The sequence below is a fragment of the Camelus bactrianus genome, chromosome 27 (genome assembly GCF_048773025.1).
Source record: "Camelus bactrianus isolate YW-2024 breed Bactrian camel chromosome 27, ASM4877302v1, whole genome shotgun sequence".
Classification (NCBI taxonomy): Eukaryota; Metazoa; Chordata; class Mammalia; order Artiodactyla; family Camelidae; genus Camelus; species Camelus bactrianus.
In genome coordinates, this window is record NC_133565.1 from 7,394,059 (window position 1) to 7,419,890 (window position 25,832).

A 25,832-nucleotide genomic window follows, 5' to 3' on the forward strand; every position below is an offset into this window, starting at 1 on the left:
TTCCGTTTCAAACTCCACTCCACACAAATATATGGGGAGGTACTAGCTCCAACTCGGTTTTACAGTGAAAACTGCAGGAACTTCCAACCGGCACTAGGAAACAGACTGAGAAACCAGAGTATAAGTTTCCCCTGCAACCCGTTCCCTTTGGGCTAGATGAACGATCGTCTCTCCACATGCTCAGTTCTGAGAGATAAGTGTGTGTGAAAGCCGTCCTTCACCTAGCTTGTTGGGAACACAAAGTTTCTCTTCAGATGCAAACTCCACTCCATACATATATATGGGGATGTACTAGCCCCAACTCGATTTTACAGTGAAAACTGCAGGAAATTCAAACCGGCACTAGGAAACAGACTGAGAATCCAGAGAAAAAGTTTCTCCTGCAAGCCTTTCCCTTTGTGCTAGATGAACGAACTTCTCTCCACATGCTCAGTTCTGAGAGATAAGTGTGTGTGGAAGCCGTCCTTCACCTTGCTTGTTGGGAACACAAAGTTTCTCTTCAGTTGCAAACTCCACTCCATACATATATATGGGGAGGTACTAGCTCCAACACGGGTTTACAGTGAAAACTGCAGGAACTTCAAACCGGCACTAGGAAACAGAACGAGAATCCAGAGTAAAAGTTTCTCCTGCAACCCGTTCCCTTTGTGCTAGATTAACGTACGTCTCTCCACATGCTCAGTTCTGAGAGATATGTGTGTGTGAAAGCCGTCCTTCACCTAGCTTGTTGGGAACACAAAGTTTCTCTTCAGTTGCAATCTCCACTCCACACATATATATGGGGAGGTACTAGCTCCAACTCCGTTTTACAGTGAAAACTGCAGGAACTTCAAACCGGCACTAGGAAACAGACTGAGAAACCAGAGTAAAAATTTCTCCTGCAACCAGTTCCATTTGTGCTAGATGAACGAACGACTCTCCACATGCTCAGTTCTGAGAGATAAGTGTGTTTGGAGGCGTCCTTCAACAAGCTTGTTGGGAACACAAAGTTTCTCTTCAGTTGCAAACTCCACTCCATACATATATATGGGGAGGTACTAGCTCCAAATCGGTTTCACAGTGAAAACTGCAGGAACTTCAAACCGGCACTAGGAAACAGACTGAGAAACCAGAGTAAAAGTTTCTCCTGCAACCGGTTCCCTTTTTGCTAGATGAACGTACGTATCTCCACATGCACAGTTCTGAGAGATATGTGTGTGTGAAAGCCGTCTTTCACCTAGCTTGTTGGGAACACAAAGATTCTCTTCAGTTGCAATCTCCACTCCACATATATATATGGGGAGGTACTAGCTCCAACTCTGTTTTACAGTGAAAACTGCAGGAACTTCAAACCGACACTAGGAAACAGACTGAGAAATCTGAGTAAAATTTCTCCTGCAACCCGTTCCCTTTGTGCTAGATGAACGAACGTCTCTCCACATGCTCAGTTCTGAGAGATTAGTGTGTGTGAAAGCCGTCCTTCACCTAGCTTGTTGGGAACACAAAGTTTCTCTACAGTTGCAAACTCCACTCCATACATATACATGGTGAGGTACTAGCTCCAACTCGGTTTTACAGTGAAAACTGCAGGAACTTCAAACCGGCACTAGGAAACAGCCTGAGAAACCAGAGTAAAAGTTTCTCCTGCAACCCGTTCCTTTTGTGCTAGATGAACGGACGTCTGTCCACATGCTCAGTTCTGAGTGATAATTGTGTGTGAAAGCCGTCCTTCACCTAGCTTGTTGGGAACACAAAGTTTCTCTTCAGTTGCAAACTCCACTCCATACATATATATGGGGAGGTACTAGCTCCATCTCTGTTTTACAGTGAAAACTGCAGGAACTTCAAACCGGCACTAGGAAACAGACTGAGAAACCAGAGTAAAAGTTTCTCCTGCAACCCGTTCCCTTTGTGCTAGATGAACGAACGACTCTTCACATGCTCAGTTCTGAGAGATAAGTGTGTGTGAAAGCCGTCCTTCCCCTAGCTTGTTGGGAACACAATGTTCCTCTTCAGTTACAAACTCCACTCCATATATATATATTGGTAGGTACAAGCTCCAACTCGGTTTTACACTGAAAACTCAGGAACTTCAAACCGGCACTAGGAAACAGACCGAGAAACCAGAGTAAAAGTTTTTCCTGCAACCAGTTCCCTTTGTGCTAGATGTACGAACGTCTCTCCACATGCTCAGTTCTGAGAGGTAAGTGTGTGTGAAAGCCGTCCTTCACCTAGCTTGTTGGGAACACAAAGTTACTCTTCAGTTGCAAACTCCACTCCACACATATATATATGGGGAGGTACTAGCTCAAACACGGTTTTACAGTGATAACTGCAGGAACTTCAAATCGGCACTAGGAAACAGACCGAGAAACCAGAGTAAAAGTTTCTCCTGCAACCCGTTCCCTTTGTGCTAGTGAACGAACGTCTCTCCACATGCTAAGTTCTGAGAGTTAAGTGTGTGTGAAAGCCGTCCTTCACCTAGCTTGTTGGGAAAAGAAAGTTTCCCTTCAGTTGCAAACTCCACTCCGTACATATATATGGGGAGGTACTAGCTCCAACTCGGTTTTACAGTGAAAACTGCAGGAACTTCAAACCGGCACTAGGAAACAGACCGAGAAACCACAGTAAAAGTTTCTCCTGCAACCAGTTCCCTTTGTGCTAGATGAACGAACGTCTCTCCACATGCTCATTTCTGAGAGATAAGTGTGTGTGAAGCCGTACTTCACCTAGCTTGTTGGGAACACAAAGTTTCTCTTCAGTTGCAAACTCCACTCCATACATATATATGGGGAGGAACTAGCTCCATCTCTGTTTTACAGTGAAAACTGCAGGAACTTCAAACCGGCACTAGGAAACAGACTGAGAAACCAGAGTAAATGTTTCCCCTGCAACCCGTTCCCTTTGTGCTAGATGAACGAACGACTCTCCACATGCTCAGTTCTCAGAGATATGTGTGTGTGGAAGCCGTCCTTCAACTAGCTTGTTGGGAACACAAAGTTTCTCTTCAGTTGCAAACTCCACTCCATACATATATATGGGGAGGTACTAGCTCCAAATCAGTTTTACAGTGAAAACTGCAGGAACTTCAAACCGGCACTAGGAAACAGACTGAGAAACCAGAGTATAAGTTTCTCCTGCAACCCGTTCCCTTTGTGCTAGATGAATGAACGTCTCTCCACATGCTCAGTTCTGAGAGATAAGTGTGTGTGAAAGCCGTCCTTCACCTAGCTTGTTGGGAACACAAAGTTTCTCTTCAGTTGCAAACTCCACTCCATACATATATATGGGGAGGTACTAGCTCCCTCTCAGTTTTACAGTGAAAACTGCAGGAACTTCAAACCGGCACTAGGAAACAGACTGAGAAACCAGAGTAAAAGTTTCTCCTGCAACCCGTTCCCTTTGTGCTAGATGAACGAACGACTCTTCACATGCTCAGTTCTGAGAGATAAGTGGGTCTGAAAGCCGTCCTTCCCCTAGCTTGTTGGGAACACAATGTTTCTCTTCAGTTACAAACTCCACTCCATATATATATATTGGTAGGTACAAGTTCCAACTCGGTTTTACAGTGAAAACTGAGGAACTTCAAACCGGCACTAGGAAACAGACCGAGAAACCAGAGTAAAAGTTTCTCCTGCAACAGTTCCCTTTGTGCTAGATGAACTAACGTCTGTCCACATGCTCAGTTCTGAGAGATAAGTGTGTGTGAAAGCCGTCCTTCACCTAGCTTGTTGGGAACACAAAGTTTCTCTTCAGTTGCAAACTCCACTCCACACATATATATATGGGGAAGTACTAGCTCAAACACGGTTTTACAGTGATAACTGCAGGAACTTCAAATCGGCACTAGGAAACAGACTGAGAAACCAGAGTAAAAGTTTCTCCTGCAACCCGTTCCCTTTGTGCTAGTGAACGAACGTCTTTCCACATGCTAAGTTCTGAGAGTTAAGTGTGTGTGAAAGCCGTCCTTCACCTAGCTTGTTGGGAACACAAAGTTTCTCTTCAGTTGCAAACTCCACTCCATACATATATATGGGGAGGTACTAGCTCCAACTCGGTTTTACAGTGAAAACTGCAGGAACTTCAAACCGGCACTAGGAAACAGACTGAGAAACCAGAGTAAAATTTCTCCTGCAACCCGTTCCCTTTGGGCTAGATGAACGATCGTCTCTCCACATGCTCAGTTCTGAGAGATAAGTGTGTGTGAAAGCCGTCCTTCACCTAGCTTGTTGGGAACACAAAGTTTCTCTTCAGATGCAAACTCCACTCCATACATATATATGGGGATGTACTAGCCCCAACTCGATTTTAGAGTGAAAACTGCAGGAAATTCAAACCGGCACTAGGAAACAGACTGAGAAACCAGAGAAAAAGTTTCTCCTTCAACCCGTTCCCTTTGTGCTAGATGAACGAACGTCTCTCCACATGCTCAGTTCTGAGAGATATGTGTGTGTGAAAGCCGTCCTTCACCTAGCTTGTTGGGAACACAAAGTTTCTCTTCAGTTGCAAACTCCACTCCACACATATATATGGGGAGGTACTAGCTCCAACTCGGTTTTACAGTGAAAACTGCAGGAACTTCAAACCGGCACTAGGAAACAGACTGAGAAACCAGAATAAAAATTTCTCCTGCAACCCGTTCCCTTTGTGCTAGATGAACGAACGACTCTCCACATGCTCAGTTCTGAGATAAGTGTGTGTGGAAGCCGTCCTTCACCTAGCTTGTTGGGAACACAAAGTTTCTCTTCAGTTGCAAACTCCACTCCATACATATATATGGGGAGGTACTAGCTCCAAATCGGTTTTACAGTGAAAACTGCAGGAACTTCAAACCGGCACTAGGAAACAGACTGAGAAACCAGAGTAAAAGTTTCTCCTGCAACCATTTCCCTTTGTGCTAGATGAACGAACGACTCTTCACATGCTCAGTTCTGAGAGATAAGTGTGTGTGAAAGCCGTCCTTCCCCTAGCTTGTTGGGAACACAATGTTTCTCTTCAGTTACAAACTCCACTCCATATATATATATTGGTAGGTACTAGCTCCAACTCGGTTTTACAGTGAAAACTGAGGAACTTCAAACCGGCACTAGGAAACAGACCGAGAAACCAGAGTAAAAGTTTCTCCTGCAACCAGTTCCCTTTGTGCTAGATGAACTAACGTCTGTCCACATGCTCAGTTCTGAGAGATAAGTGTGTGTGAAAGCCGTCCTTCACCTAGCTTGTTGGGAACACAAAGTTTCTCTTCAGTTGCAAACTCCACTCCACACATATATATATGGGGAGGTACTAGCTCAAACACGGTTTTACAGTGATAACTGCAGGAACTTCAAATCGGCACTAGGAAACAGAATGAGAAACCAGAGTAAAAGTTTCTCCTGCAACCCGTTCCCTTTGTGCTAGTGAACGAACGTCTCTCCACATGCTAAGTTCTGAGAGTTAAGTGTGTGTGAAAGCCGTCCTTCACCTAGCTTGTTGGGAACACAAAGTTTCTCTTCAGTTGCAAACTCCACTCCATACATATATATGGGGAGGTACTAGCTCCAACTCGGTTTTACAGTGAAAACTGCAGGAACTTCAAACCGGCACTAGGAAACAGACTGAGAGACCAGAGTAAAAGTTTCTCCTGCAACCCGTTCCCTTTGTGCTAGATGAACGAACGTCTCTCCACATGCTCAGTTCTGAGAGATAAGTGTGTGTGAAAGCCGTCCTTCACATTGCTTGTTGGGAACACAAAGTCTCTCTTCAGTTGCAAACTCCCCTCCATACATATATATGGGGAGGTACTAGCTCCATCACGGTTTTACACTGAAAACTGCAGGAACTTCAAACAGGCACTAGGAAACAGACTGAGAAACCAGAGTAAAAGTTTTTCCTGCAACCCATTCCCATTGTGCTAGATGAACGAACGTCTCTCCACATGCTCAGTTCTGAGAGATAAGTGTGTGTGAAAGCCGTCCTTCACCTAGCTTGTTGGGAACACAAAGTTTCTCTTCCATTGCAAACTCCACTCCACACAAATATATGGGGAGGTACTAGCTCCAAATCGGTTTTACAGTGAAAACTGCAGGAACTTCCAACCGGCACTAGGAAACAGACTGAGAAACCAGAGTATAAGTTTCCCCTGCAACCCGTTCCCTTTGGGCTAGATGAACGATCGTCTCTCCACATGCTCAGTTCTGAGAGATAAGTGTGTGTGAAAGCCGTCCTTCACCTAGCTTGTTGGGAACACAAAGTTTCTCTTCAGATGCAAACTCCACTCCATACATATATATGGGGATGTACTAGCCCCAACTCGATTTTACAGTGAAAACTGCAGGAAATTCAAACCGGCACTAGGAAACAGACTGAGAAACCAGAGAAAAAGTTTCTCCTGCAACCCGTTCCCTTTGTGCTAGATGAACGAACTTCTCTCCACATGCTCAGTTCTGAGAGATAAGTGTGTGTGGAAGCCGTCCTTCACCTTGCTTGTTGGGAACACAAAGTTTCTCTTCCGTTTCAAACTCCACTCCACACAAATATATGGGGAGGTACTAGCTCCAACTCGGTTTTACAGTGAAAACTGCAGGAACTTCCAACCGGCACTAGGAAACAGACTGAGAAACCAGAGTATAAGTTTCCCCTGCAACCCGTTCCCTTTGGGCTAGATGAACGATCGTCTCTCCACATGCTCAGTTCTGAGAGATAAGTGTGTGTGAAAGCCGTCCTTCACCTAGCTTGTTGGGAACACAAAGTTTCTCTTCAGATGCAAACTCCACTCCATACATATATATGGGGATGTACTAGCCCCAACTCGATTTTACAGTGAAAACTGCAGGAAATTCAAACCGGCACTAGGAAACAGACTGAGAATCCAGAGAAAAAGTTTCTCCTGCAAGCCTTTCCCTTTGTGCTAGATGAACGAACTTCTCTCCACATGCTCAGTTCTGAGAGATAAGTGTGTGTGGAAGCCGTCCTTCACCTTGCTTGTTGGGAACACAAAGTTTCTCTTCAGTTGCAAACTCCACTCCATACATATATATGGGGAGGTACTAGCTCCAACACGGGTTTACAGTGAAAACTGCAGGAACTTCAAACCGGCACTAGGAAACAGAACGAGAATCCAGAGTAAAAGTTTCTCCTGCAACCCGTTCCCTTTGTGCTAGATTAACGTACGTCTCTCCACATGCTCAGTTCTGAGAGATATGTGTGTGTGAAAGCCGTCCTTCACCTAGCTTGTTGGGAACACAAAGTTTCTCTTCAGTTGCAATCTCCACTCCACACATATATATGGGGAGGTACTAGCTCCAACTCCGTTTTACAGTGAAAACTGCAGGAACTTCAAACCGGCACTAGGAAACAGACTGAGAAACCAGAGTAAAAATTTCTCCTGCAACCAGTTCCATTTGTGCTAGATGAACGAACGACTCTCCACATGCTCAGTTCTGAGAGATAAGTGTGTTTGGAGGCGTCCTTCAACAAGCTTGTTGGGAACACAAAGTTTCTCTTCAGTTGCAAACTCCACTCCATACATATATATGGGGAGGTACTAGCTCCAAATCGGTTTCACAGTGAAAACTGCAGGAACTTCAAACCGGCACTAGGAAACAGACTGAGAAACCAGAGTAAAAGTTTCTCCTGCAACCGGTTCCCTTTTTGCTAGATGAACGTACGTATCTCCACATGCACAGTTCTGAGAGATATGTGTGTGTGAAAGCCGTCTTTCACCTAGCTTGTTGGGAACACAAAGATTCTCTTCAGTTGCAATCTCCACTCCACATATATATATGGGGAGGTACTAGCTCCAACTCTGTTTTACAGTGAAAACTGCAGGAACTTCAAACCGACACTAGGAAACAGACTGAGAAATCTGAGTAAAATTTCTCCTGCAACCCGTTCCCTTTGTGCTAGATGAACGAACGTCTCTCCACATGCTCAGTTCTGAGAGATTAGTGTGTGTGAAAGCCGTCCTTCACCTAGCTTGTTGGGAACACAAAGTTTCTCTACAGTTGCAAACTCCACTCCATACATATACATGGTGAGGTACTAGCTCCAACTCGGTTTTACAGTGAAAACTGCAGGAACTTCAAACCGGCACTAGGAAACAGCCTGAGAAACCAGAGTAAAAGTTTCTCCTGCAACCCGTTCCTTTTGTGCTAGATGAACGGACGTCTGTCCACATGCTCAGTTCTGAGTGATAATTGTGTGTGAAAGCCGTCCTTCACCTAGCTTGTTGGGAACACAAAGTTTCTCTTCAGTTGCAAACTCCACTCCATACATATATATGGGGAGGTACTAGCTCCATCTCTGTTTTACAGTGAAAACTGCAGGAACTTCAAACCGGCACTAGGAAACAGACTGAGAAACCAGAGTAAAAGTTTCTCCTGCAACCCGTTCCCTTTGTGCTAGATGAACGAACGACTCTTCACATGCTCAGTTCTGAGAGATAAGTGTGTGTGAAAGCCGTCCTTCCCCTAGCTTGTTGGGAACACAATGTTCCTCTTCAGTTACAAACTCCACTCCATATATATATATTGGTAGGTACAAGCTCCAACTCGGTTTTACACTGAAAACTCAGGAACTTCAAACCGGCACTAGGAAACAGACCGAGAAACCAGAGTAAAAGTTTTTCCTGCAACCAGTTCCCTTTGTGCTAGATGTACGAACGTCTCTCCACATGCTCAGTTCTGAGAGGTAAGTGTGTGTGAAAGCCGTCCTTCACCTAGCTTGTTGGGAACACAAAGTTACTCTTCAGTTGCAAACTCCACTCCACACATATATATATGGGGAGGTACTAGCTCAAACACGGTTTTACAGTGATAACTGCAGGAACTTCAAATCGGCACTAGGAAACAGACCGAGAAACCAGAGTAAAAGTTTCTCCTGCAACCCGTTCCCTTTGTGCTAGTGAACGAACGTCTCTCCACATGCTAAGTTCTGAGAGTTAAGTTTGTGTGAAAGCCGTCCTTCACCTAGCTTGTTGGGAAAAGAAAGTTTCCCTTCAGTTGCAAACTCCACTCCGTACATATATATGGGGAGGTACTAGCTCCAACTCGGTTTTACAGTGAAAACTGCAGGAACTTCAAACCGGCACTAGGAAACAGACCGAGAAACCACAGTAAAAGTTTCTCCTGCAACCAGTTCCCTTTGTGCTAGATGAACGAACGTCTCTCCACATGCTCATTTCTGAGAGATAAGTGTGTGTGAAGCCGTACTTCACCTAGCTTGTTGGGAACACAAAGTTTCTCTTCAGTTGCAAACTCCACTCCATACATATATATGGGGAGGAACTAGCTCCATCTCTGTTTTACAGTGAAAACTGCAGGAACTTCAAACCGGCACTAGGAAACAGACTGAGAAACCAGAGTAAATGTTTCCCCTGCAACCCGTTCCCTTTGTGCTAGATGAACGAACGACTCTCCACATGCTCAGTTCTCAGAGATATGTGTGTGTGGAAGCCGTCCTTCAACTAGCTTGTTGGGAACACAAAGTTTCTCTTCAGTTGCAAACTCCACTCCATACATATATATGGGGAGGTACTAGCTCCAAATCAGTTTTACAGTGAAAACTGCAGGAACTTCAAACCGGCACTAGGAAACAGACTGAGAAACCAGAGTATAAGTTTCTCCTGCAACCCGTTCCCTTTGTGCTAGATGAATGAACGTCTCTCCACATGCTCAGTTCTGAGAGATAAGTGTGTGTGAAAGCCGTCCTTCACCTAGCTTGTTGGGAACACAAAGTTTCTCTTCAGTTGCAAACTCCACTCCATACATATATATGGGGAGGTACTAGCTCCCTCTCAGTTTTACAGTGAAAACTGCAGGAACTTCAAACCGGCACTAGGAAACAGACTGAGAAACCAGAGTAAAAGTTTCTCCTGCAACCCGTTCCCTTTGTGCTAGATGAACGAACGACTCTTCACATGCTCAGTTCTGAGAGATAAGTGGGTCTGAAAGCCGTCCTTCCCCTAGCTTGTTGGGAACACAATGTTTCTCTTCAGTTACAAACTCCACTCCATATATATATATTGGTAGGTACAAGTTCCAACTCGGTTTTACAGTGAAAACTGAGGAACTTCAAACCGGCACTAGGAAACAGACCGAGAAACCAGAGTAAAAGTTTCTCCTGCAACAGTTCCCTTTGTGCTAGATGAACTAACGTCTGTCCACATGCTCAGTTCTGAGAGATAAGTGTGTGTGAAAGCCGTCCTTCACCTAGCTTGTTGGGAACACAAAGTTTCTCTTCAGTTGCAAACTCCACTCCACACATATATATATGGGGAAGTACTAGCTCAAACACGGTTTTACAGTGATAACTGCAGGAACTTCAAATCGGCACTAGGAAACAGACTGAGAAACCAGAGTAAAAGTTTCTCCTGCAACCCGTTCCCTTTGTGCTAGTGAACGAACGTCTTTCCACATGCTAAGTTCTGAGAGTTAAGTGTGTGTGAAAGCCGTCCTTCACCTAGCTTGTTGGGAACACAAAGTTTCTCTTCAGTTGCAAACTCCACTCCATACATATATATGGGGAGGTACTAGCTCCAACTCGGTTTTACAGTGAAAACTGCAGGAACTTCAAACCGGCACTAGGAAACAGACTGAGAAACCAGAGTAAAATTTCTCCTGCAACCCGTTCCCTTTGTGCTAGATGAACGAACGTCTCTCCACATGCTCAGTTCTGAGAGATAAGTGTGTGTTAAAGCCGTCCTTCACCTAGCTTGTTGGGAACACAAAGTTTCTCTTCCATTGCAAACTCCACTCCACACATATATATGGGGAGGTACTAGCTCCAACTCGGTATTACAGTGAAAACTGCAGGAACTTCCAACCGGCACTAGGAAACATACTGAGAAACCAGAGTATAAGTTTCCCCTGCAACCCGTTCCCTTTGGGCTAGATGAACGATCGTCTCTCCACATGCTCAGTTCTGAGAGATAAGTGTGTGTGAAAGCCGTCCTTCACCTAGCTTGTTGGGAACACAAAGATTTCTTCAGATGCAAACTCCACTCCATACATATATATGGGGATGTACTAGCCCCAACTCGATTTTACAGTGAAAACTGCAGGAAATTCAAACCGGCACTAGGAAACAGACTGAGAAACCAGAGTAAAAGTTTCTCCTGCAACCCGTTCCCTTTGTGCTAGATGAACGAACGTCTCTCCACATGCTCAGTTCTGAGAGATATATGTGTGTGGAAGCCGTCCTTCACCTTGCTTGTTGGGAACACAAAGTTTCTCTTCAGTTGCAAACTCCACTCCATACATATATATGGGGTGGTACTAGCTCCAACTCGGTTTTACAGTGAAAACTGCAGGAACTTCAAACCGGCACTACGAAACAGACCGAGAATCCAGAGTAAAAGTTTCTCCTGCAACCCGTTCCCTTTGTGCTAGATGAACGTACGTCTCTCCACATGCTCAGTTCTGAGAGATAAGTGTGTGTGAAAGCCGTCCTTCACCTAGCTTGTTGGGAACACAAAGTTTCTCTTCCGTTGCAAACTCCACTCCACACATATATATGGGGAGGTACTAGCTCCAACACGGTTTTACAGTGAAAACTGCAGGAACTTCCAACCGGCACTAGGAAACAGCCTGAGAAACCAGAGAAAAAGTTTCTCCTGCAACCCGTTCCTTTTGTGATAGATGAACGAACGTCTGTCCACATGCTCAGTTCTGAGAGATAATTGTGTGTGAAAGCCGTCCTTCACCTAGCTTGTTGGGAACACAAAGTTTCTCTTCAGTTGCAAACTCCAATCCATACATATATATGGGAAGGTACTAGCTCCAACTCGGTTTTACAGTGAAAACTGCAGGAACTTCAAACCGGCACTAGGAAACAGACTGAGAAACCAGAGTAAAAGTTTCTCCTGCAACCCGTTCCCTTTGTGCTAGATGAATGAACGTCTCTCCACATGCTCAGTTCTGAGAGATAAGTGTGTGTGAAAGCCGTCCTTCACCTAGCTTGTTGGGAACACAAAGTTTCTCTTCAGGTGCAAACTCCACTCCATACATATATATGGGGAGGTACTAGCTCCATCTCTGTTTTACAGTGAAAACTGCAGGAACTTCAAACCGGCACTAGGAAACAGACTGAGAAACCAGAGTAAAAGTTTCTCCTGCAACCCGTTCCCTTTGTGCTAGATGAACGAACGACTCTTCACATGCTCAGTTCTGAGAGATAAGTGTGTGTGAAAGCCGTCCTTCCCCTAGCTTGTTGGGAACACAATGTTTCTCTTCAGTTACAAACTCCACTCCATATATATATATTGGTAGGTACTAGCTCCAACTCGGTTTTACAGTGAAAACTGAGGAACTTCAAACCGGCACTAGGAAACAGACCGAGAAACCACAGTAAAAGTTTCTCCTGCAACCAGTTCCCTTTGTGCTAGATGAACTAACGTCTGTCCACATGCTCAGTTCTGAGAGATAAGTGTGTGTGAAAGCCGTCCTTCACCTAGCTTGTTGGGAACACAAAGTTTCTCTTCAGTTGCAAACTCCACTCCACACATATATATATGGGGAGGTACTAGCTCAAACACGGTTTTACAGTGATAACTGCAGGAACTTCAAATCGGCACTAGGAAACAGACTGAGAAACCAGAGTAAAAGTTTCTCCTGCAACCCGTTCCCTTTGTGCTAGTGAACGAACGACTCTCCACATGCTAAGTTCTGAGAGTTAAGTGTGTGTGAAAGCCGTCCTTCACCTAGCTTGTTGGGAACACAAAGTTTCTCTTCAGTTGCAAACTCCCCTCCATACATATATATGGGGAGGTACTAGCTCCATCTCGGTTTTACACTGAAAACTGCAGGAACTTCAAACAGGCACTAGGAAACAGACTGAGAAACCAGAGTAAATTTTTCCTGCATCCCATTCCCATTGTGCTAGATGAACGAACGTCTCTCCACATGCTCAGTTCTGAGAGATAAGTGTGTGTGAAAGCCGTCCTTCACCTAGCTTGTTGGGAACACAAAGTTTCTCTTCCGTTGCAAACTCCACTCCACACATATATATGGGGAGGTACTAGCTCCAACTCGGTTTTACAGTGAAAACTGCAGGAACTTCAGTCCGGCACTAGGAAACAGACTGAGAAACCAGAGTATAAGTTTCCCCTGCAACCCGTTCCCTTTGGGCTAGATGAACGATCGTCTCTCCACATGCTCAGTTCTGAGAGATAAGTGTGTGTGAAAGCCGTACTTCACCTAGCTTGTTGGGAACACAAAGTTTCTCTTCAGATGCAAACTCCACTCCATACATATATATGGGGATGTACTAGCCCCAACTCGATTTTACAGTGAAAACTGCAGGAAATTCAAACCGGCACTAGGAAACAGACTGAGAAACCAGAGAAAAAGTTTCTCCTGCAACCCGTTCCATTTGTGCTAGATGAACGAACGTCTCTCCACATGCTCAGTTCTGAGAGATATGTGTGTGTGAAAGCCGTCCTTCACCTAGCTTGTTGGGAACACAAAGTTTCTCTTCAGTTGCAAACTCCACTCCACACATATATATGGGGAAGTACTAGCTCCAACTCGGTTTTACAGTGAAAACTGCAGGAACTTCAAACCGGCACTAGGAAACAGACTGAGAAACCAGAGTAAAAGTTTCTCCTGCAACCCGTTCCCTTTGTGCTAGTGAACGAACGTCTCTCCACATGCTAAGTTCTGAGAGTTAAGTGTGTGTGAAAGCCGTCCTTCACCTAGCTTGTTGGGAACACAAAGTTTCTCTTCAGTTGCAAACTCCACTCCATACATATATATGGGGAGGTACTAGCTCCAACTCGGTTTTACAGTGAAAACTGCAGGAACTTCAAACCGGCACTAGGAAACAGACTGAGAAACCAGAGTAAAAGTTTCTCCTGCAACCCGTTCCCTTTGTGCTAGATGAACGAACGTCTCTCCACATGCTCAGTTCTGAGAGATATGTGTGTGTGAAAGCCGTCCTTCACATTGCTTGTTGGGAACACAAAGTTTCTCTTCAGTTGCAAACTCCCCTCCATACTTATATATGGGGAGGTACTAGCTCCATCTCGGTTTTACACTGAAAACTGCAGGAACTTCAAACAGGCACTAGGAAACAGACTGAGAAACCAGAGTAAAAGTTTTTCCTGCAACCCATTCCCATTGTGCTAGATGAACGAACGTCTCTCCACATGCTCAGTTCTGAGAAATAAGTGTGTGTGAAAGCCGTCCTTCACTTAACTTGTTGGGAACACAAAGTTTCTCTTCCGTTGCAAACTCCACTCCACACAAATATATGGGGAGGTACTAGCTCCAACTCGGTTTTACAGTGAAAACTGCAGGAACTTCCAACCGGCACTAGGAAACAGACTGAGAAACCAGAGTATAAGTTTCCCCTGCAACCCGTTCCCTTTGGGCTAGATGAACGATCGTCTCTCCACATGCTCAGTTCTGAGAGATAAGTGTGTGTGAAAGCCGTCCTTCACCTAGCTTGTTGGGAACACAAAGTTTCTCTTCAGATGCAAACTCCACTCCATACATATATATGGGGATGTACTAGCCCCAATTCGATTTTACAGTGAAAACTGCAGGAAATTCAAACCGGCACTAGGAAACAGACTGAGAAACCAGAGAAAAAGTTTCTCCTGCAACCCGTTCCCTTTGTGCTAGATGAACGAACTTCTCTCCACATGCTCAGTTCTGAGAGATAAGTGTGTGTGGAAGCCGTCCTTCACCTTGCTTGTTGGGAACACAAAGTTTCTCTTCAGTTGCAAACTCCACTCCATACATATATATGGGGAGGTACTAGCTCCAACTCGGTTTTACAGTGAAAACTGCAGGAACTTCAAACCGGCACTAGGAAACAGAACGAGAATCCAGAGTAAAAGTTTCTCCTGCAACCCGTTCCCTTTGTGCTAGATTAACGTACGTCTCTCCACATGCTCAGTTCTGAGAGATATGTGTGTGTGAAAGCCGTCCTTCACCTAGCTTGTTGGGAACACAAAGTTTCTCTTCAGTTGCAAACTCCACTCCACACATATATATGGGGAGGTACTAGCTCCAACTCGGTTTTACAGTGAAAACTGCAGGAACTTCAAACCGGCACTAGGAAACAGACTGAGAAACCAGAGTAAAAATTTCTCCTGCAACCAGTTCCATTTGTGCTAGATGAACGAACGACTCTCCACATGCTCAGTTCTGAGAGATAAGTGTGTTTGGAAGCCGTCCTTCATCAAGCTTGTTGGGAACACAAAGTTTCTCTTCAGTTGCAAACTCCAGTCCATACATATATATGGGGAGGTACTAGCTCCAAATCGGTTTCACAGTGAAAACTGCAGGAACTTCAAACCGGCACTAGGAAACAGACTGAGAAACCAGAGTAAAAGTTTCTCCTGCAACCGGTTCCCTTTGTGCTAGATGAACGTACGTATCTCCACATGCACAGTTCTGAGAGATATGTGTGTGTGAAAGCCGTCTTTCACCTAGCTTGTTGGGAACACAAAGATTCTCTTCAGTTGCAAACTCCACTCCACACATATATATGGGGAGGTACTAGCTCCAACTCGGTTTTACAGTGAAAACTGCAGGAACTTCAAACCGACACTAGGAAACAGACTGAGAAATCTGAGTAAAATTTCTCCTGCAACCCGTTCCCTTTGTGCTAGATGAACGAACGTCTCTCCACATGCTCAGTTCTGAGAGAATAGTGTGTGTGAAAGCCGTCCTTCACCTAGCTTGTTGGGAACACAAAGTTTCTCTACAGTTGCAAACTCCACTCCATACATATATATGGGGAGGTACTAGCTCCAACTCGGTTTTACAGTGAAAACTGCAGGAACTTCAAACCGGCACTAGGAAACAGCCTGAGAAACCAGAGTAAAAGTTTCTCCTGCAACCCGTTCCTTTTGTGCTAGATGAACGGACGTCTGTCCACATGCTCAGTTCTGAGTGATAATTGTGTGTGAAAGCCGTCCTTCACCTAGCTTGTTGGGAACACAAAGTTTCTCTTCAGTTGCAAACTCCACTCCATACATATATATGGGGAGGTACTAGCTCCATCTCTGTTTTACAGTGAAAACTGCAGGAACTTCAAACCGGCACTAGGAAACAGTCTGAGAAACCAGAGTAAAAGTTTCTCCTGCAACCCGTTCCCTTTGTGCTAGATGAACGAACGACTCTTCACATGCTCAGTTCTGAGAGATAAGTGTGTGTGAAAGCCGTCCTTCCCCTAGCTTGTTGGGAACACAATGTTTCTCTTCAGTTACAAACTCCACTCCATATATATATATTGGTAGGTACAAGCTCCAACTCGGTTTTACACTGAAAACTGCAGGAACTTCAAACAGGCACTAGGAAACAGTCTGAGAAACCAGAGTAAAAGTTTCTCCTGCAACCCGTTCCCTTTGTGCTAGATGAACGAACGTCTCTCCACATGCTCAGTTCTGAGAGATATGTGTGTGTGAAAGCCGTCCTTCACATTGCTTGTTGGGAACACAAAGTTTCTCTTCAGTTGCAAACTCCCCTCCATACATATATATGGGGAGGTACTAGCTCCATCTCGGTTTTACACTGAAAACTGCAGGAACTTCAAACAGGCACTAGGAAACAGACTGAGAAACCAGAGTAAAAGTTTTTCCTGCAACCCATTCCCATTGTGCTAGATGAACGAACGTCTCTCCACATGCTCAGTTCTGAGAAATAAGTGTGTGTGAAAGCCGTCCTTCACTTAACTTGTTGGGAACACAAAGTTTCTCTTCCGTTGCAAACTCCACTCCACACAAATATATGGGGAGGTACTAGCTCCAACTCGGTTTTACAGTGAAAACTGCAGGAACTTCCAACCGGCACTAGGAAACAGACTGAGAAACCAGAGTATAAGTTTCCCCTGCAACCCGTTCCCTTTGGGCTAGATGAACGATCGTCTCTCCACATGCTCAGTTCTGAGAGATAAGTGTGTGTGAAAGCCGTCCTTCACCTAGCTTGTTGGGAACACAAAGTTTCTCTTCAGATGCAAACTCCACTCCATACATATATATGGGGATGTACTAGCCCCAACTCGATTTTACAGTGAAAACTGCAGGAAATTCAAACCGGCACTAGGAAACAGACTGAGAAACCAGAGAAAAAGTTTCTCCTGCAACCCGTTCCCTTTGTGCTAGATGAACGAACTTCTCTCCACATGCTCAGTTCTGAGAGATAAGTGTGTGTGGAAGCCGTCCTTCACCTTGCTTGTTGGGAACACAAAGTTTCTCTTCAGTTGCAAACTCCACTCCATACATATATATGGGGAGGTACTAGCTCCAACTCGGGTTTACAGTGAAAACTGCAGGAACTTCATACCGGCACTAGGAAACAGAACGAGAATCCAGAGTAAAAGTTTCTCCTGCAACCCGTTCCCTTTGTGCTAGATTAACGTACGTCTCTCCACATGCTCAGTTCTGAGAGATATGTGTGTGTGAAAGCCGTCCTTCACCTAGCTTGTTGGGAACACAAAGTTTCTCTTCAGTTGCAAACTCCACTCCACACATATATATGGGGAGGTACTAGCTCCAACTCGGTTTTACAGTGAAAACTGCAGGAACTTCAAACCGGCACTAGGAAACAGACTGAGAAACCAGAGTAAAAATTTCTCCTGCAACCAGTTCCATTTGTGCTAGATGAACGAACGACTCTCCACATGCTCAGTTCTGAGAGATAAGTGTGTTTGGAAGCCGTCCTTCATCAAGCTTGTTGGGAACACAAAGTTTCTCTTCAGTTGCAAACTCCAGTCCATACATATATATGGGGAGGTACTAGCTCCAAATCGGTTTCACAGTGAAAACTGCAGGAACTTCAAACCGGCACTAGGAAACAGACTGAGAAACCAGAGTAAAAGTTTCTCCTGCAACCGGTTCCCTTTGTGCTAGATGAACGTACGTGTCTCCACATGCACAGTTCTGAGAGATATGTGTGTGTGAAAGCCGTCTTTCACCTAGCTTGTTGGGAACACAAAGATTCTCTTCAGTTGCAAACTCCACTCCACACATATATATGGGGAGGTACTAGCTCCAACTCGGTTTTACAGTGAAAACTGCAGGAACTTCAAACCGACACTAGGAAACAGACTGAGAAATCTGAGTAAAATTTCTCCTGCAACCCGTTCCCTTTGTGTTAGATGAACGAACGTCTCTCCACATGCTCAGTTCTGAGAGATTAGTGTGTGTGAAAGCCGTCCTTCACCTAGCTTGTTGGGAACACAAAGTTTCTCTACAGTTGCAAACTCCACTCCATACATATATATGGGGAGGTACTAGCTCCAACTCGGTTTTACAGTGAAAACTGCAGGAACTTCAAACCGGCACTAGGAAACAGCCTGAGAAACCAGAGTAAAAGTTTCTCCTGCAACCCGTTCCTTTTGTGCTAGATGAACGGACGTCTGTCCACATGCTCAGTTCTGAGTGATAATTGTGTGTGAAAGCCGTCCTTCACCTAGCTTGTTGGGAACACAAAGTTTCTCTTCAGTTGCAAACTCCACTCCATACATATATATGGGGAGGTACTAGCTCCATCTCTGTTTTACAGTGAAAACTGCAGGAACTTCAAACCGGCACTAGGAAACAGTCTGAGAAACCAGAGTAAAAGTTTCTCCTGCAACCCGTTCCCTTTGTGCTAGATGAACGAACGACTCTTCACATGCTCAGTTCTGAGAGATAAGTGTGTGTGAAAGCCGTCCTTCCCCTAGCTTGTTGGGAACACAATGTTTCTCTTCAGTTACAAACTCCACTCCATATATATATATTGGTAGGTACAAGCTCCAACTCGGTTTTACACTGAAAACTCAGGAACTTCAAACCGGCACTAGGAAACAGACCGAGAAACCAGAGTAAAAGTTTTTCCTGCAACCAGTTCCCTTTGTGCTAGATGTACGAACGTCTCTCCACATGCTCAGTTCTGAGAGGTAAGTGTGTGTGAAAGCCGTCCTTCACCTAGCTTGTTGGGAACACAAAGTTACTCTTCAGTTGCAAACTCCACTCCACACATATATATATGGGGAGGTACTAGCTCAAACACGGTTTTACAGTGATAACTGCAGGAACTTCAAATCGGCACTAGGAAACAGACCGAGAAACCAGAGTAAAAGTTTCTCCTGCAACCCGTTCCCTTTGTGCTAGTGAACGAACGTCTCTCCACATGCTAAGTTCTGAGAGTTAAGTGTGTGTGAAAGCCGTCCTTCACCTAGCTTGTTGGGAAAAGAAAGTTTCTCTTCAGTTGCAAACTCCACTCCGTACATATATATGGGGAGGTACTAGCTCCAACTCGGTTTTACAGTGAAAACTGCAGGAACTTCAAACCGGCACTAGGAAACAGACCGAGAAACCACAGTAAAAGTTTCTCCTGCAACCAGTTCCCTTTGTGCTAGATGAACGAACGTCTCTCCACATGCTCATTTCTGAGAGATAAGTGTGTGTGAAGCCGTACTTCACCTAGCTTGTTGGGAACACAAAGTTTCTCTTCAGTTGCAAACTCCACTCCATACATATATATGGGGAGGAACTAGCTCCATCTCTGTTTTACAGTGAAAACTGCAGGAACTTCAAACCGGCACTAGGAAACAGCCTGAGAAACCAGAGTAAAAGTTTCTCCTGCAACCCGTTCCTTTTGTGATAGATGAACGAACGACTCTCCACATGCTCAGTTCTGAGAGATATGTGTGTGTGGAAGCCGTCCTTCAACTAGCTTGTTGGGAACACAAAGTTTCTCTTCAATTGCAAACTCCACTCCATACATATATATGGGGAGGTACTAGCTCCAAATCAGTTTTACAGTGAAAACTGCAGGAACTTCAAACCGGCACTAGGAAACAGACTGAGAAACCAGAGTATAAGTTTCTCCTGCAACCCGTTCCCTTTGTGCTAGATGAATGAACGTCTCTCCACATGCTCAGTTCTGAGAGATAAGTGTGTGTGAAAGCCGTCCTTCACCTAGCTTGTTGGGAACACAAAGTTTCTCTTCAGTTGCAAACTCCACTCCATACATATATATGGGGAGGTACTAGCTCCCTCTCAGTTTTACAGTGAAAACTGCAGGAACTTCAAACCGGCACTAGGAAACAGACTGAGAAACCAGAGTAAAAGTTTCTCCTGCAACCCGTTCCCTTTGTGCTAGATGAACGAACGACTCTTCACATGCTCAGTTCTGAGAGATAAGTGTGTGTGAAAGCCGTCCTTCCCCTAGCTTGTTGGGAACACAATGTTTCTCTTCAGTTACAAACTCCACTCCATATATATATATTGGTAGGTACAAGTTCCAACTCGTTTTTACAGTGAAAACTGAGGAACTTCAAACCGGCACTAGGAAACAGACCAAGAAACCAGAGTAAAAGTTTCTCCTGCAACCAGTTCCCTTTGTGCTAGATGAACTAACGTCTGTCCACATGCTCAGTTCTGAGAGATAAGTGTGTGTGAAAGCCGTCCTTCACCTAGCTTGTTGGGAACACAAAGTTTCTCTTCAGTTGCAAACTCCACTCCACACATATATATATGGGGAGGTACTAGCTCAAACACGGTTTTACAGTGATAACTGCAGGAACTTCAAATCGGCACTAGGAAACAGATTGAGAAACCAGAGTAAAATTTCTCCTGCAACCCGTTCCCTTTGTGCTAGTGAACGAACGTCTTTCCACATGCTAAATTCTGAGAGTTAAGTGTGTGTGAAAGCCGTCCTTCACCTAGCTTGTTGGGAACACAAAGTTTCTCTTCAGTTGCAAATTCCACTCCATACATATATATGGGGAGGTACTAGCTCCAACTCGGTTTTACAGTGAAAACTGCAGGAACTTCAAACCGGCACTACGAAACAGACCGAGAATCCAGAGTAAAAGTTTCTCCTGCAACCCGTTCCCTTTGTGCTACATGAACGTACGTCTCTCCACATGCTCAGTTCTGAGAGATATGTGTGTGTGAAAGCCGTCCTTCACCTAGCTTGTTGGGAACACAAAGTTTCTCTTCAGTTGCAAACTCCACTCCACACATATATATGGGGAGGTACTAGCTCCAACTCGGTTTTACAGTGAAAACTGCAGGAACTTCAAACCGACACTAGGAAACAGACTGAGAAACCTGAGTAAAATTTCTCCTGCAACCCGTTCCATTTGTGCTAGATGAACGAACGTCTCTCCACATGCTCAGTTCTGAGAGATTAGTGTGTGTGAAAGCCGTCCTTCACCTAGCTTGTTGGGAACACAAAGTTTCTCTTCAGTTGCAAACTCCACTCCATACATATATATGGGGAAGTACTAGCTCCAACTCGGTTTTACAGTGAAAACTGCAGGAACTTCAAACCGGCACTAGGAAACAGCCTGAGAAACCAGAGTAAAAGTTTCTCCTGCAACCAGTTCCTTTTGTGCTAGATGAACGGACGTCTGTCCACATGCTCAGTTCTGAGTGATAATTGTGTGTGAAAGCCGTCCTTCACCTAGCTTGTTGGGAACACAAAGTTTCTCTTCAGTTGCAAACTCCAATCCATACATATATATGGGAAGGTACTAGCTCCAACTCGGTTTTACAGTGAAAACTGCAGGAATTTCAAACCGGCACTAGGAAACAGACTGAGAAACCAGAGTAAAATTTCTCCTGCAAACCGTTCCCTTTGTGCTAGATGAACGAACGACTCTTCCCATGCTCAGTTCTGAGAGATAAGTGTGTGTGAAAGCCGTCCTTCACCTAGCTTGTTGGGAACACAAAGTTTCTCTTCAGTTGCAAACTCCACTCCACACATATATATATGGGGAGGTACTAGCTCAAACACGGTTTTACAGTGATAACTGCAGGAACTTCAAATCGGCACTAGGAAACAGACTGAGAAACCAGAGTAAAAGTTTCTCCTGCAACCCGTTCCCTTTGTGCTAGATGAACGAACGTCTCTCCACATGCTCAGTTCTGAGAGTTAAGTGTGTGTGAAAGCCGTCCTTCACCTAGCTTGTTGGGAACACAAAGTTTCTCTTCATTTGCAAACTCCCCTCCATACATATATATGGGGAGGTACTAGCTCCATCTCGGTTTTACACTGAAAACTGCAGGAACTTCAACCCGGCACTAGGAAACAGACTGAGAAACCAGAGTAAAAGTTTTTCCTGCAACCCATTCCCATTGTGCTAGATGAACGAACGTCTCTCCACATGCTCAGTTCTGAGAGATAATTGTGTGTGAAAGCCGTCCTTCACCTAGCTTGTTGGGAACACAAAGTTTCTCTTCCGTTGCAAACTCCACTCCACACATATATATGGGGAGGTACTAGCTCCAACTCGGTTTTACAGTGAAAACTGCAGGAACTTCCAACCGGCACTAGGAAACAGACTGAGAAACCAGAGTATAAGTTTCCCCTGCAACCCGTTCCCTTTGGTCTAGATGAACGATCGTCTCTCCACATGCTCAGTTCTGAGAGATAAGTGTGTGTGAAAGCCGTTCTTCACCTAGCTTGTTGGGAACACAAAGTTTCTCTTCAGTTGCAAACTCCACTCCATACATATATATGGGGAAGTACTAGCTCCAACTCCGTTTTACAGTGAAAACTGCAGGAACTTCAAACCGGCACTAGGAAACAGCCTGAGAAACCAGAGTAAAAGTTTCTCCTGCAACCCGTTCCTTTTGTGCTAGATGAACGGACGTCTGTCCACATGCTCAGTTCTGAGTGATAATTGTGTGTGAAAGCCGTCCTTCACCTAGCTTGTTGGGAACACAAAGTTTCTCTTCAGTTGCAAACTCCAATCCGTACATATATATGGGAAGGTACAAGCTCCAACTCGGTTTTACAGTGAAAACTGCAGGAACTTCAAACCGGCACTAGGAAACAGACTGAGAAACCAGAGTAAAAGTTTCTCCTGCAACCCGTTCCCTTTGTGCTAGATGAACGAACGACTCTTCACATGCTCAGTTCTGAGAGATAAGTGTGTGTGAAAGCCGTCCTTCACCTAGCTTGTTGGGAACACAAAGTTTCTCTTCAGTTCAAACTCCACTCCACACATATATATATGGGGAGGTACTAGCTCAAACACGGTTTTACAGTGATAACTGCAGGAACTTCAAATCGGCACTAGGAAACAGACTGAGAAACCAGAGTAAAAGTTTCTCCTGCAACCCGTTCCCTTTGTGCTAGTGAACGAACGTCTCTCCACATGCTAAGTTCTGAGAGTTAAGTGTGTGTGAAAGCCGTCCTTCACCTAGCTTGTTGGGAACACAAAGTTTCTCTTCCATTGCAAACTCCACTCCACACATATATATGGGGAGGTACTATCTCCAACTCGGTTTTACAGTGAAAACTGCAGGAACTTCCAACCGGCAGTAGGAAACAGACTGAGAAACCAGAGTATAAGTTTCCCCTGCAACCCGTTCCCTTTGGGCTAGATGAACGATCGTCTCTCCACATGCTCAGTTCTGAGAGATAAGTGTGTGTGAAAGCCGTCCTTCACCTAGCTTGTTGGGAACACAAAGTTTCTCTTCAGATGCAAACTCCACTCCATACATATATATGGGGATGTACTAGCCCCAACTCGATTTTACAGTGAAAACTGCAGGAAATTCAAACCGGCAGTAGGAAACAGACTGAGAAACCAGAGAAAAAGTTTCTCCTGCAACCCGTTCCTTTTGTGCTAGATGAACGAACGTCTCTCCACATGCTCAGTTCTGAGATATAAGTGTGTGTGAAAGCCGTCCTTCACCTAGCTTGTTGGGAACACAAAGTTTCTCTTCAGTTGCAAACTCCCCTCCATACATATATATGGGGATGTACTAGCCCCAACTCGATTTTACAGTGAAAACTGCAGGAAATTCAAACCGGCACTAGGAAACAGACTGAGAAACCAGAGAAAAAGTTTCTCCTGCAACCCGTTCCCTTTGTGCTAGATGAACGAAAGTCTCTCCACATGCTCAGTTCTGAGAGATATGTGTGTGTGAAAGCCGTCCTTCACCTAGCTTGTTGGGAACACAAAGTTTCTCTTCAGTTGCAAACTCCACTCCACACATATATATGGGGAGGTACTAGCTCCAACTCGGTTTTACAGTGAAAACTGCAGGAACTTCAAACCGGCACTAGGAAACAGACTGAGAAACCAGAGTAAAAATTTCTCCTGCAACCCGTTCCATTTGTGCTAGATGAACGAACGACTCTCCACATGCTCAGTTCTGAGAGATAAGTGTGTGTGGAAGCCGTCCTTCACCTAGCTTGTTGGGAACACAAAGTTTCTCTTCAGTTGCAAACTCCACTCCATACATATATATGGGGAGGTACTAGCTCCAAATCGGTTTTACAGTGAAATCTGCAGGAACTTCAAACCTGCACTAGGAAACAGACTGAGAAACCAGAGTAAAAGTTTCTCCTGCAACCCGTTCCCTTTGTGCTAGATGAACGTACGTCTCTCCACATGCTCAGTTCTGAGAGATAAGTGTGTGTGAAAGCCGTCCTTCACCTAGCTTGTTGGGAACACAAAGTTTCTCTTCAGTTGCAAACTCCACTCCATACATATATATGGGGAAGTACTAGCTCCAACTCGGTTTTACAGTGAAAACTGCAGGAACTTCAAACCGGCACTAGGAAACAGCCTGAGAAACCAGAGTAAAAGTTTCTCCTGCAACCCGTTCCTTTTGTGCTAGATGAACGGACGTCTGTCCACATGCTCAGTTCTGAGTGATAATTGTGTGTGAAAGCCGTCCTTCACCTAGCTTGTTGGGAACACAAAGTTTCTCTTCAGTTGCAAACTCCAATCCATACATATATATGGGAAGGTACTAGCTCCAACTCGGTTTTACAGTGAAAATTGCAGGAACTTCAAACCGGCACTAGGAAACAGACTGAGAAACCAGAGTAAAAGTTTCTCCTGCAACCCGTTCCCTTTGTGCTAGATGAACGAACGACTCTTCACATGCTCAGTTCTGAGAGATAAGTGTGTGTGAAAGCCGTCATTCACCTAGCTTGTTGGGAACACAAAGTTTCTCTTCAGTTCAAACTCCACTCCACACATATATATATGGGGAGGTACTAGCTCAAACACGGTTTTACAGTGATAACTGCAGGAACTTCAAATCGGCACTAGGAAACAGACTGAGAAACCAGAGTAAAAGTTTCTCCTGCAACCCGTTCCCTTTGTGCTAGTGAACGAACGTCTCTCCACATGCTAAGTTCTGAGAGTTAAGTGTGTGTGAAAGCCGTCCTTCACCTAGCTTGTTGGGAACACAAAGTTTCTCTTCAGTTGCAAACTCCACTCCATACATATATATGGGGAGGTACTAGCTCCAACTCGGTTTTACAGTGAAAACTGCAGGAACTTCAAACCGGCACTAGGAAACAGACTGAGAAACCAGAGTAAAAGTTTCTCCTGCAACCCGTTCCCTTTGTGCTAGATGAACGAACGTCTCTCCACATGCTCAGTTCTGAGATATAAGTGTGTGTGAAAGCCGTCCTTCACCTATCTTGTTGTGAACACAAAGTTTCTCTTCAGTTGCAAACTCCCCTCCATACATATATATGGGGAGGTACTAGCTCCATCTCGGTTTTACACTGAAAACTGCAGGAACTTCAACCCGGCACTAGGAAACAGACTGAGAAACCAGAGTAAAAGTTTTTCCTGCAACCCATTCCCATTGTGCTAGATGAACGAACGTCTCTCCACATGCTCAGTTCTGAGAGATAATTGTGTGTGAAAGCCGTCCTTCACCTAGCTTGTTGGGAACACAAAGTTTCTCTTCCGTTGCAAACTCCACTCCACACATATATATGGGGAGGTACTAGCTCCAACTCGGTTTTACAGTGAAAACTGCAGGAACTTCCAACCGGCACTAGGAAACAGACTGAGAAACCAGAGTATAAGTTTCCCCTGCAACCCGTTCCCTTTGGTCTAGATGAACGATCGTCTCTCCACATGCTCAGTTCTGAGAGATAAGTGTGTGT